This window comes from Thunnus albacares, chromosome 7, assembly GCF_914725855.1.
Source record: "Thunnus albacares chromosome 7, fThuAlb1.1, whole genome shotgun sequence".
NCBI lineage: Eukaryota > Metazoa > Chordata > Actinopteri > Scombriformes > Scombridae > Thunnus > Thunnus albacares.
In genome coordinates, this window is record NC_058112.1 from 34,815,430 (window position 1) to 34,828,516 (window position 13,087).

Here is a 13,087-nt window from a genome sequence, read left to right on the forward strand (position 1 = left end):
AAATTACAAATTTCTCTGGGTTTGAAAATTGTTGGAACCATTTGGTTTAATGTAAGTACACAACTCAACAAAACATATAACATAGATCTAGTTGTTTTTAGACATTTTAATGCAGAATAGTTACATATTATAGTTTTAAACTAAAGGCACTGCTGCCTGATGCTGGGCTGTCAGATTAACTTGTTCATGTCTAGAAAACAAACACAACAATCTGTCCTCTGTAATTTAACCTGTATTAAATATTGGTTGAAGCAACTAATAAACATTTCAGAACAGAAATCAAGCATCTATAAACAAAATGAAAGCTGTAAATGAAAAAATAATGCAGTCAAAACTCAAACAACAAAAAGATTAGTGACTGAATTAAAAAACACAGAATTATAATAGAATAGTGTTGTAATGTAGGTTATCAGATGACATTAAACTGAATCATCTTCAGGTCAGTTTACAGTAGAAACAGTCTCTTACTTTGTGTCTGAGGGTCCAGGTTCATTACTGAAGTCTGGAGGAGGAAGATCTTTAGACCGGTCACTCTTCATAGACAGACAGCTGGATATCAGAGACTCTGCTCCGTCCTCCTCTTCCTCCAAATCATTCATCTTCTGGAGTCTGAGAGGTAAACCAGTAACACTGGAGACACACACACATACACAGTAGAATAAACCCAGTCCTTCCTCTCAACTTAGTAGCTTCTTATTAGTTTACATGACTTTAACTACAACCATGTGTGTTTTCCAGCCATCACAAAGATAAACTTTGACTCTGCTTTAAATCCAACAGACTTCAGATAAACATCTGAGTGGTTCTTAACTGTGACTTCTCTCTATTTTAACTGCAGCAGTGTGTCACGTTACATTACTGTGAGGACGCAGAAACCAGCAAAAGAACAAAGGAAACAACGTTTGAAGACGTCAACACTGTGATTTCATATTTTTCTGACACAGTTTAATCAACTAAACAATTAATCAGTAAAATAATCAGCAGATTGATCAATAATGACAGTAATCATTATTAGCAGCCCTGATATTAACACTCACCCTGCCTCAGACTGTTTTCCTCCTTCTGCTCTGTTGACTTTAAAATGGAGTCTGACTGAATACTTTCACTTTCAGGGTTCCTCCCTTCTTCCTCTGCACTGGAAGTCACGTGTGTGTGTGTGTGTGTGTGTGTGTGTGTGTGTGTGTGTGTGTGTGTGTGTGTGTGTGTGTGTGTGTGACTTCTTCATTGTACTAAAAACAGTTATTTTCTGAGGGTTTATTCCAGAAAGCAGGTTGAACAAACTCTGAGTCTAATGTAACAGGGTCAGAAATGCCTTTTGCATGTTTTTATTTGTATGATGTTATTTCACTTTGCATGTTGTTGGTTGACACTTTTACTTGTTTTGCTGTGTAACTTTTTTATTCTTGATCATTTGGTGTGTTTTGAATGTGTTTATGTGTGTTTTAAGTATTGATTATTTTGCATGATGAACTGGGCAGTAATGATACTGGGAGAGACACATCTCCAGTCATCCCACTAATTGCAGAATGAGCGACAAGCTGAGGAACCGGAGGACGCGGAACACACGAGCAGACGGCCCGGTTCGGAGAAAGAACCCAGAGACAGAGTCCGGAGCGGTTCGACACGACAGACAGCCACCAGCCAGCGACCCCGGAGTTACCGTGGGACTACATGCAGCAGCCAGTGTCCGGTTCATTCGGGGTGCTTTTCATTACGCTGACGTGTCTCCTCGCTTCCGTCTCTTGCGCCTCTTCCTCGAGCCTTAGCTCCTCTCAGCGAGGATGGAGGAATTTAATTTATCAAACGGCGTCATTTTGAGGAGACGACAAGTTGTTATAACTCACTTAGCCCTAAATGTCAATTATGAATAAGTCAGCAATAGAAATGACTAAGTAACAGTTTAAAGTCTAAAGTTTGTGATTAAAATTCATATACAATTAATGAACACTTTGCACTGTTACTTAATACTTTCTACATATTGATAGCTGGAAGGAAAACAGCTGATAACTCCTCCAATGAATCATCATCATCATCATCATCATCATCATCATCTGGCTGTCACAGAATAAGACACAAATAGACAATTTAAATCTGTTAATTACTGAAAGAACAGAACCGACATAAAGGAACAATAGAAACAGCTGCAGCCTGCAGAATATGTTTAAATAAAATGTTGCTTATTTAGTTTGTGAAAGTCTGACGTGCTTTTCAGGTTCAGGATGATTTTATAGGAGACGCAGCGTCATGTTTTTCTGAAGGAACTAAGACGCACTGAAACGGAGAAAAGGAGAAGCCTTTTGGCTCATGAAGAAAAATAGTAGAATGTTTTTATGATTCAGTCATCTTTATTTTATAAATAAATAGGCTATGATCAGCTGCTGTTGATGCTTTCTGTCATGAAGTGACTGTTGCATGTCATTGCAGCCCCGAGCCAGTAGAGGGCTCTGGTTCCACTTGCCATTAAGAGGGATTATGTACAGTCTTACGCAGAATGTTATGGCAGTAACCAAGAGAAGTCGTACCCCCATGTTGGTCATGTTATAATGTGGTTATGGCCGTTACTACATTATCTGATGACGTGTACCCTAAGATATCACACTTTCATTCCTTCTCCACAGGTAGTTTTCCTGATCTGCTGTATTACAATAACAGCCCGACTGTTTACTGTCCCGTCAGATCAGCTGATCAATCAATACACACTCTTTGGATCAAAGGGGTGTTGCTGTCCGTTAAAACACTTCCGCATAGGATACACCCGTGTTTACTCGCTCTACTCTCCTCCTGGAGCCTCCTCTCTCCTCGCTCCTCGTCTCCTCCAGGTGCATTTAAGGGATCGGAAGATCCTCCATGACGGCGGAGGGAGATCGGTTTCCGGCTCACGGAGGAGAGAGGACGCGAAGAAGCAGAGAATTAGCGTATTGAAAAGCAGCCTCGGGTCTGGGTCAGCAGTTGGTCAGCTGTCGCCCAGAAAACCGCGAGTATCCTCCCAGAGAGGCAGACGGGGAGGACTGTAACTGAAGACAGGAGTGTTCGGCCCGCAGTGGGGAACTCTCTACCCGCTCTGGTATCTCTGCTCGTCCGCAGATCCCACGGAGTTGATGTGAGAAGAGGCGGGAACTCGGAGTTAATAAAAGTAGTAAGAGCTTACTATAAACATTATTAACAAATGACTAATTATCTCCATATATTTGACCATCAGACACTGAGACAGTTTTTGGTAAATAACCTTTATTGAATAAAATATGACAGATGACAGCGGTGAGTTTACTTATATTTTGTCTGTTTCATGACGTCTTGCCCTGAATTCTTACATATAAAAGCAATGTCAAAGTTGTCCAGCAGATGTCGCCATTTTGACCATCAAATGCTTTGAAACTGAAGCATTTTCAACAGAACTGCTTCATGTTGATTCACTGCTTCAGAAAGCTTCATTTGTCCCATAACTACAGTAAATATTATCAGCTGTACTCACTAGTGTTTGGCAGAGACTCTGCTGTGTGTGAGAAAGTCCTGATGATACAAGTTTATTTTTTCTTCTCAGAGAAACAGGTTTGTCCTGACTGCAGCTCTGTGAGTGTGTGATGTTGAGAACAATCATCAATAATCATCATCAATAATCACAGAAGATGTGAAAATGTTTTTTAATAGCTGATAATGAAACAGCTACAGCAGATCAGTTCCAGCTCAGATGAACAGCTGGAGGTCGACTGATTAACCAGATCAAACTAGTTTTCAGTGTCACATTAAAGTGTTGAAAATCAAAATGTTCCCTGTCAGCAGTAGAGCCTTTAAACTGGGATTCATTTTCTTCAGTAAAAACTGAGTTTGAAGAATCACTTTGGATGCTGAGAACAGACATTTGGGATTAATCAATACTAAAAATAATTCTTAGTTGCAGCCATGAAACATTTTCAATAACTCTTTACTGAATGACATGATGGACTTTTATACTTCCACTCCACTACATTTCAGAGGGAAATATTGTACTTTCTACTCCACTACATTTATTTGACAGCTTTAGTTACTTTTCAGATGAAGATTTGACACAATGGATAATATAACAAGCTTTTCAAATACAACACATGACTTTTACTGCAGTAAAGGATCTGAGTATTTCTTCCACTGCTGGTAATTAGCTGCTCACCAGCTACACTAGTTCATCAACTATCTACTATGTTAAGTCAAACTTCCAATAAATCTATCAAAGTACTAAAGCACAACATACTTCATTAATAATTACAGCTGGCTAAATGTGAATAAATATGTTTTATCCTCATTCAAAATCTAGCTGAGGCTTTATTTAACAGTAAATTAGCAGATATTTAAGGTGTAATTTTCAGGACATTTTACAGAGAGGAGGGTGTAATTAAATAAACAACCTGATATGCTGATATATCCACTGACACAAAACTACACACTGAAAACTCATTGATTTTATTATTATTCAAATGAAGAACTACATATGAATCTCAGTATATTGACTGCATGCCAACCAAACCATCTTAACACTTTCCCCCATTTCTGTCTGTAAAATGTCCTAAAAATGAAGCTGAAAATGTCTTTGAAATGAGTATAAAGTTAAAATAAAGAAAATTTGATGGAGAAAATCTGATCTAAGCACAAAGATGAAACTAAACTAAAGGTCAAATATCACAGACACAACAGCTCTATTCACTGAATGAAGGCCATGAGATCTGCTTGAAAGCTTCCATGCTAGTAAGTGGCCCTTTGTGCTTTGATTATAAAGTATATGGCCAAAAGTAAAGGGACAGCTGAGTGGTTCCTTTCCCCTAAAACTGTCTACTTGTGACTCTGCATCACAGGCTGCATCTGTCTGTTGGTTGTGAGCAGTTCAGATCAGATTATATTGTTTTCTGAGTCCTGGAGACATAAAATGATGTCAGCATGCTAACAAACATACGTGTAATGACAATGCTAACATGCTGATATACAGCAGGTATAATGTTTAGCGTCTTCACCATCTTAGTGCAGCATGTTAACATGTTCTGTGGCTGATGGGAACGTCATTCCTTCTGAAGGTATTTGCTCATAAAGCAAAGTATTGACAAATGAAATGTTGAGCTGATGATACATGATGGACAGTCAGAGGATCACTAAAGTTATCAGGGTTCATCCTCTAAGCCACGTCTGCCAGCATGGAGAAAAGTCAACCTTTTGTGTTTGTGCAGCAGAAATATGTTTTTGATGATTTTCTATGGATTGATCTTGTGACTCTTTGTGGGGGTCCTGACTCCCTGGTTGGGAGCCTCGTACTTTAGTGTCCTTTTGTTTCCTGGTTTGGTTGAAGCCACTTAGTCTCAATGAAGGAAAATCTTAAAGCTACAGCATACAGTGATATTTTACACAATAAACCTTGTGCTGACAGTTTGGGGAAGGACCTTACAGCAATTTTCAGCTGTCCACATACTTTTGGACATATAGAACATCACAAACATTCAAAGACATATTTCTGTTCCAAATTCTCTGATTGCAGCTTCTTAAATGTGAATATTTTCTGCTTTCTTTAGTCTCTATGACAGTAAACTGAATATCTTTGAGTTGTGGACAAAACAAGACATTTGATGACGTCATCTTGGACTTTGGGAAACAGTGTATTAAAACAAAAACAAAACAAAACAAAAACAACAACATGTTGATAGTTTGTTTCCTGTGGGAGGGGCTAAGAAGCATTTATTCTCTCTTTTTTATTTGGGTCCCATCAGCTTTTTTCCTTCTTACAAAACAACTATTTAAAATCAAGTTGCTCAAAAAAAACAACAAAACAAAACAAGAAAAAGCAAAACAAGCAAAATATAAAAATTAGAAATCAAGTGAAATAATTCTATGTTTGAAAACTGTGTTTGAAAAGATGAAAGTAATTTATTATTAAAAAAAAGTTAAAATAAATAGCTAAAAATAAAATATAATAAAAATATACAGGACAGACTTTCTCATTGAAGTGAATGGGAAGGTGTGTCCAAGGTTTTGGCTGGTATTGTATATAAAACTGGATGATAAAATATATTAAAAAAGAAGAAGTAAAAAAGCTTTTATCTATGTGAGATTGATCAGTTTTTGTTTTAGTGACTTCTTGAAAGAAAATCTACTTTTGATGCGTCTTTTTGTTGCAGCAGAAGAAGAAGTTTGTTTGATTATTACATCTGTGACAGAAAGCAGGATGTTGTAGTTTGTCACTAAAGAAATGTGGTAAAAAGATCTTTCTCTATGTACGCTCACTAAGAAGGTCATCATCAATAACTGTATTGTTTGAAATATGCCAACTCAGAAAGAACGGATGACTGAAGCTACAGAAATGATGAAGTTAGAAAAGGAAGCTTTTAGACTGTAAAATAATGAGACAGAATCCATGAAACATGAGCACCAGTGGAAAAGTCCTTAATGTCACAATACAAATCAATCCAACCTTTTCATTTGATTTGACTTTTTTCTCTTTATTTGAATGAATTGAATAGTTGTTGTCTTCTTCTTCTGTCAGTGCTGCTCTACAGTATGAACACTGCATGCTGCCTGTGCTGTAAGATGTAAGTACAGTGAGAATTGAAGGACATTAATAAGGTTTATGACTGATATTGTTTGAGGGTAAAGGCTTGCTTCAGATTTTCACATTGTTTTGGGAGCGTTAGAGATGGTAGGACTCAGTTGTTTCTTCATTAACTGTCAGAATTCTCTATTTTCTGTCTTTCTCTTTGTACTTTTGTGAGTCAATAAAAAAATAAACATGGTGAATTATTACAAATGACATTTTACATAAATATTACAAGACTAGATTTGATTTGAGCCTCGATAATCGTTTTTGCATCTCAGAGAAAAACTAAAGTGTTTCTCAGCAGAACTGTGTTAATCCAAAAATGTGCCTATTAGATATGGCGTACATTAAAAACACTTATTCGGACAACAACAATAATAATGATAATAATAATAACAACAACAACAACAACAACAACAATAATAATAATAATAGTAAAGATAAAAAGCTTTGTGAAGTGCTGTGTATAGATAGAGCAGAAAGATACATTATACAACAATACAAAATGATAAAAAATAATAAGAAATAATATATCATAAAAAAAACCACTACAAAACCACATAACTAAGAGGTATTAAGAAAACACTACAAAAACTCATTAATTGAGAGATAAACTTTGGAAACAGAAAATCCAAAATGAGAATGACTAAGAAAACTGACATTGCCACCTCTTGGACTGGACTTCATCACTTCTATGCCTGTGAAAAATAGAGATGAGATGTGATGTTGCTTTTCATTGAAATGTCTTGCAACAGGGCTGGTTACATCCTTTCTCTTAATAGAGCTCCAGTGTTTACTTACAGCCTGATGCAAATGACTTGTTAAATATTGTTATGAGATATAAACTATTCATTGTGACATCATATGTTTGCATATAAAAGCTAGATACCTTTAATATTTACACACAGAGCAACTCTGAAATGTCATCTGGAGCCATGAAGAGCCTTTAAAAGTAATCAATCAAATCTTTACAATCAATCCTAAAACAAACAGGTAACCAGTGAAGTGATGATAGAAATGGAGTAATATGATCTCTTTTCCTGCTTTTAGTTCAAAGTCTGACAGCAGCAGTGTTCTGTGCTGGTTTTATAGATATTATTTGAATATGTTTTAATGGTGAAAACAGGACTGGACCAGCTGCTGATATGATCATCAAAACTTAGACTGGAATCAAAAATACAAAGTTTTTCACCACAGAACCAAGATATGATGTAGGAACATCACCTTTATTAATACAAAATCCTTGTTTGAAAAGGGGCACCACTTCCCATTATTAGTCTAATTTAACTGTGCCGGGAAGAAACACAGAAACAACTTATCAGTCTCACGTTTGATGTAGTGTGTTACGATGCAGTGATCTAATTCTCTGCTTAAATTGAAGCCACAGACAACGACATGCTGATAAAGATATAGTTATTGAACTAAATAATGAACAGTAAATAAATGAGATTTCAATGCAAACAGATAAATGAATAATCAACCAGAATAAATGTTCTAAATGGCATATATGAAGTTATGGATGAATGATGGTGAAATGTTAATAATAGCGTAATTAACGGAGAATTAATTCTTCACTAAACTTCTCTAAGGAATTAACCAGAGAGTTCAATTTAAACGACACCAACTCTTAATCATGAAGGAGATGGAGAGCAGGAGTAGCGTTGTTCAGCCTACTTTGCGTGGTGAGTTTCCTCTCGTGAACGTTGCAGGAGCCTTTAAGCAGAAGTGATGTCGTTACGGCCTCTTCAGGTGATTCTCCAGATCACCACAGGGTTCACCGTTACAAAGACGGATAAAGGTCTTGAAACCTTGAAGAGGTATTGATCCATAGAGAGCGGATCGTTTTAATTGAAGTCTCTGACTGAATGACTTTCTTACTAAATAACTCCAATAATAATCTCGCCAGCCGAACAAAACTATACTTCAAAATAAAACGCGTGAAAGAATTTCAACATAAAATTTGTTTTACTGAAGTAACAATACTGCACGTGCCTTAAAGGGGAAAAAGTTAACTTAGAAGATCACGTGATACAAAGGAAAAAGTGTGGAGAAAATTAAGTCTTCAGGACGCAACGTACGTCTACGTAGCAGAGTATCGGGGTGTCAGAGAGAGCGAGCGTAGCCAGCACACTGTTTTTATCAGGGCTGGTGCTAAGATGGGCCTGTGTGGGTGGAGATAGATGTTCTCCCGCGCAAAAGAAAACACGTGATCTTCCCTGAGTTGATTACATTTCAACCATTTAACTATCTCACCATGATCATCCAGATTTAACCCTAAATTGCAAATGTACGATACGTTACTCAAATGTTCGGAGACACACATCTATAATGTAATCACCATCACAATACCTGAATTTAATCCTTTGATGAGGTTAAAACAGAATGTAGTTTGTTGGCTATACATCCATTAACACACAAAGTTAACAATCATCAATGCAGCTTAATTAAAACATACTATAGTTATTTAACAAATTACTTTTCATACTAGCTAACATACTTTATAACTACTGGTGTTACTTTTTTGCTTATCAAAGTATCTTTCATACATATCACATTCCTACTGAGTTATATAGAGTTTAATGGCAATTTAATAGATATTACAATAATAAAACATTATGCATCATACACTGGGAGAGGTCTGTCTTTAACATTCAACCTCATTGAAAGTTGTCCACTAGATGGCACTGTGGTTCCATTACTATGTAACAATTAAAGTTAGATATTTCTATCTCAGCTATACTTTATCACAGAAAGATCGAGTTGGACTGGTTTAACAGGAATTACTTTGTGACCAATAATATATAGATTACAAGATGATTATATACTAAAGAAACACTGAATCAAACTTCTGGTTTTAAGGAACACAGAAAGGCTTAACTGAATTTACGACAGGTCTGGACTATCTTTATCTGAAGTCACACCAGGGTGAAAGCAACAGGGGAGGATGTGCTTTGGAATGTGTGTGTGTGTGTGTGTGTGTGTGTGTGTATGAGATTAGAAGGTGAAAAGAGAACATAAAATGTAGGTAGAGTTGTCCAAACTCATCAAACAAATGGATGAGGTTTCACTATGATAAACAGTCTCTCTGCATTTGTCCAAGGAAAGGGTCCTTTAATCCAATATCCTCTGAAACTTGGGTTGATAAAGCATGTAGCATCATTAGTGTCATAATTTCCATTTGGGATTGTCCCACACAGTTTGGGGAGAGTTTGGGGTGAGGAGATGGTTCTGTGAGGAGTCAAAACTGACATTTAAATGTGAAGAAAGGGTTCTCAGTTTACCTGAGGGCATTTCCAGACGAAGTTGAATATACATCCATGTCTTTAGAGGTTAGAAGTTATTATTGATTGAGCCCAGGCCTTCTTTGGGCTATTTTGGAGATTGCAGAAAAAACAAAGATCAACTGGTTCTCCTACAATGATTTGACTTGCATGCAGGTTTTCTGGACCAATGATAAATTCTTTCACAATTTAACTGAATGAAATTTGTGGACATCCAATCTGTCACATCTGTCACATCTGGGCCTGTATTTATCAAGCGTCTCAGAGCAGGAAATCACTCCTAACTGGCCAAAAATGATCAGAGTGACGCATCTCTGCTTCTACTTTTAGGAGAAAAAGCCTCTTATCAACTTTCCAAACTTGGTAAATGATTCCTATCTCTGCCAATATTTAGGAGCTGCAGGAGATGGAGTTCAGGCAGAGATATTCCCTGAGAGGAGAGATGTTTTGGGAACGCTTGATGACACTGAGCTTATTAAAAGATTGTTTGGACTAAAACAGAATCATTAGTGAGACTGACTTTGTGTGTGATGCAGAGGAGAACACATGATGTTTCTACACAACATCATTTAAATAAATACAGAACGTCCTCACAATGTTACACTTTATGGTAACGGGGAAAATGCAGCTGTGCAACAGTGATGGTTCTGTCAGAAGCGACAATGATGGAAGTCATGAATCAAACTTTGATCTGGCTTAATGCACGTCATAAAGATAATGAGCATGACGAGGGTCCTCAGTTACAGCCCACTAAAACTTTGATTTACACACAATCACGTCAGCTGCATAATGAAGGATATCTCAACTTCATTACAACAGCTCAAATATTTTATAGGCTTATTTTTTATTGAGGCTCCTTCAAATAACAGCAGAGCTACAGCCTGATATTTGAGAGAGGAGGATGCACCTGAACAATATATGTTTCTATTGCTACGCTGTATTTACCTTCATGTAGAGAACACAAGTTAACTTGGGGAGTAGTTGAAAGAGGAATTGGACAGTGGAAGAGAAGATGTTCTTCATGGAGAGGGTTTGCAACATGTGTCTGTGCAATATGTGCAAGATGCAGCACTATTACAGGCTGTGAAACCATGTGGCTGAACCAAGATCATTTCACACAGCTGAGTCTAATTACCTGTTATCTTCATTAACATATAGGCTACATTTATTTCTCAGGCTTTCTTTACACTTTGTAAATATCATCTTATAATGAATTTTGGCATCATAGTTTTGTTCCATAACCTTGGTAAGTTACCTGCCTGGTTACCTGCCTATACACATAATATACTAAATTACCACTGTTTCATATTTCCAGCTGAGACTGTGTGAAAACTACAACACGTCATCATTATTTCTACTTTGCTGCTCTGACTGTGGTAAAACAGCGACGTCTCACTCTCTCCCAGGAGTAATCCTTCTCCTGCTGACAGTCACAGTAAATTCTCTTCTGCTTCATTAATTAGTTTTAGTCCTCGTTAACTCTCAGTGTGATTCTGAGATGCTTGATAAATATGGGCCCAGGGTCAGAGTCTGACTTATAACACCTGTTTTTAATCTTTTCTGCATCAAACAGCTCATGTATAACACATCTGTAAAGTGCTGATTCAACAAAATCCAGAGATAACTGTTCAGTTTGTAGTCAGTTAAGAGACTTAAGTGAAGATGACAAAATCCAGATCCAGTCTCCGGTCCAGATGGATCATCGGGATCCAGCTGATCCTCTCTCAACACACACTCCTGGATGTTCACTCACACTCTGACAGAGACCACCACATCTCCTCCCATCTGATGAGAGAAGAAGAAACAACAGAGGTCATAAATCAGTGTTTAGTGAGACTCATTTCATCAGCTGTCAGTCAGTGATGCAGCACATCCAGTATAAAGAGCAGCAGGGACTTCAGTCCTGTTCAGACCAGAAGTGGAACAGCTGTGCAGCGTAGCCTGCTTCCTTTCAGCTCTCATGTTAACGTGTTGGAGTGAACACACTGAGCTCCAAGCTCACACACCTGCACAGACTTTTGCTATCAAGTCTGTTTACTCTGCAGATTTCACTCAAGTACACAGAGGAAATAAAGTGCTGAGAGTCATGAACACATCATTACTGCAGAAACAGAGACATTCACTCATCAGTTTACTGATGGATTTACTGTTGATACATGTGAACTGTTAGAAAAGTTGAAAGCTACAGAGTCTCTGTGGGATTTGAAGATCTTTCCTGCTGTTAAATCATCACATGACAATCAGTCAGAGCTCTCAGCTAAACAGCTGCTGTGATTCCTGGACTTCAGCAGAGGTTCTGGTCTGTATAAAGACCACATGTTTACTAAACGTAATGATGCTTGTGTGAAATCAGAGCCAGTGATTTGCAGGTGTAATGGGTTGGAAATGCCACATGTTAAGTTTTGTATGTAAACAGACACCCCCTAATTTTTTGTTAATTATTTGAACTAATCTAACTCTGTTTATACAGTTTTGACATCAGGTCAATACTCAAAGATGTCAGTAGGCAGCGCTCTAATGCCACTGTGGATACCTGAAGGAGGTCACTCGTATCTGCTCTGCTCATGCGCAGCTCAATATTAAATGAGCATCGGCTAGAGCAAGACGCTAACTTTGGCTCTCTCCCTTATTAATCCACAGGTATGTTAAAACTTGCTTTTCTATGATTAGCTTTGTTTAATAACTAATGTAAATGCATTGCAAATCGTTCTGTGAAGTTGTGACATGGTTTAGAGATGTATTTGAAACGTATTTTTGTTGCTGTATGTTTCGTGGGCGCCGACATTGATAATAGTTATCTCCGTGAATTTTGGTTTTCTACTATTTTGTCAGTGAAAGTTACAGACCTTTGCATGTGGTAACATATGAAAATGTGTTTAAAAGATTGTTTTAGAGTATAAGCCAGTCAGTTGCGAGTTAATGGTAAATAGAGATGCTATATTCAAACCAGTTTCACTTCCGGTCGCTCGTTAACAAGGCAGAGTCGCGCCATTTTGTTAAGAGGTTAAGTGCAAGTGCAAAGGAGTGTTACGCTAATGTTGCAGAAAGGTTCTGTGTACGTTATATCAGTGTAGGATGAGTGTAACTGTGGTGTATGTGTTAAAATAGGAGTGATTGTAGTAATGTCAGTAAAGTAAATGTGTGTTTTGGGTAATATAATTTTTGTGCTGTATATTATATTTTATACATATATTACATTATATTGTAGTTAAGCCTATTCTTATTTATTTAGAAATGTAAGTCATATTTTGAATTTGTG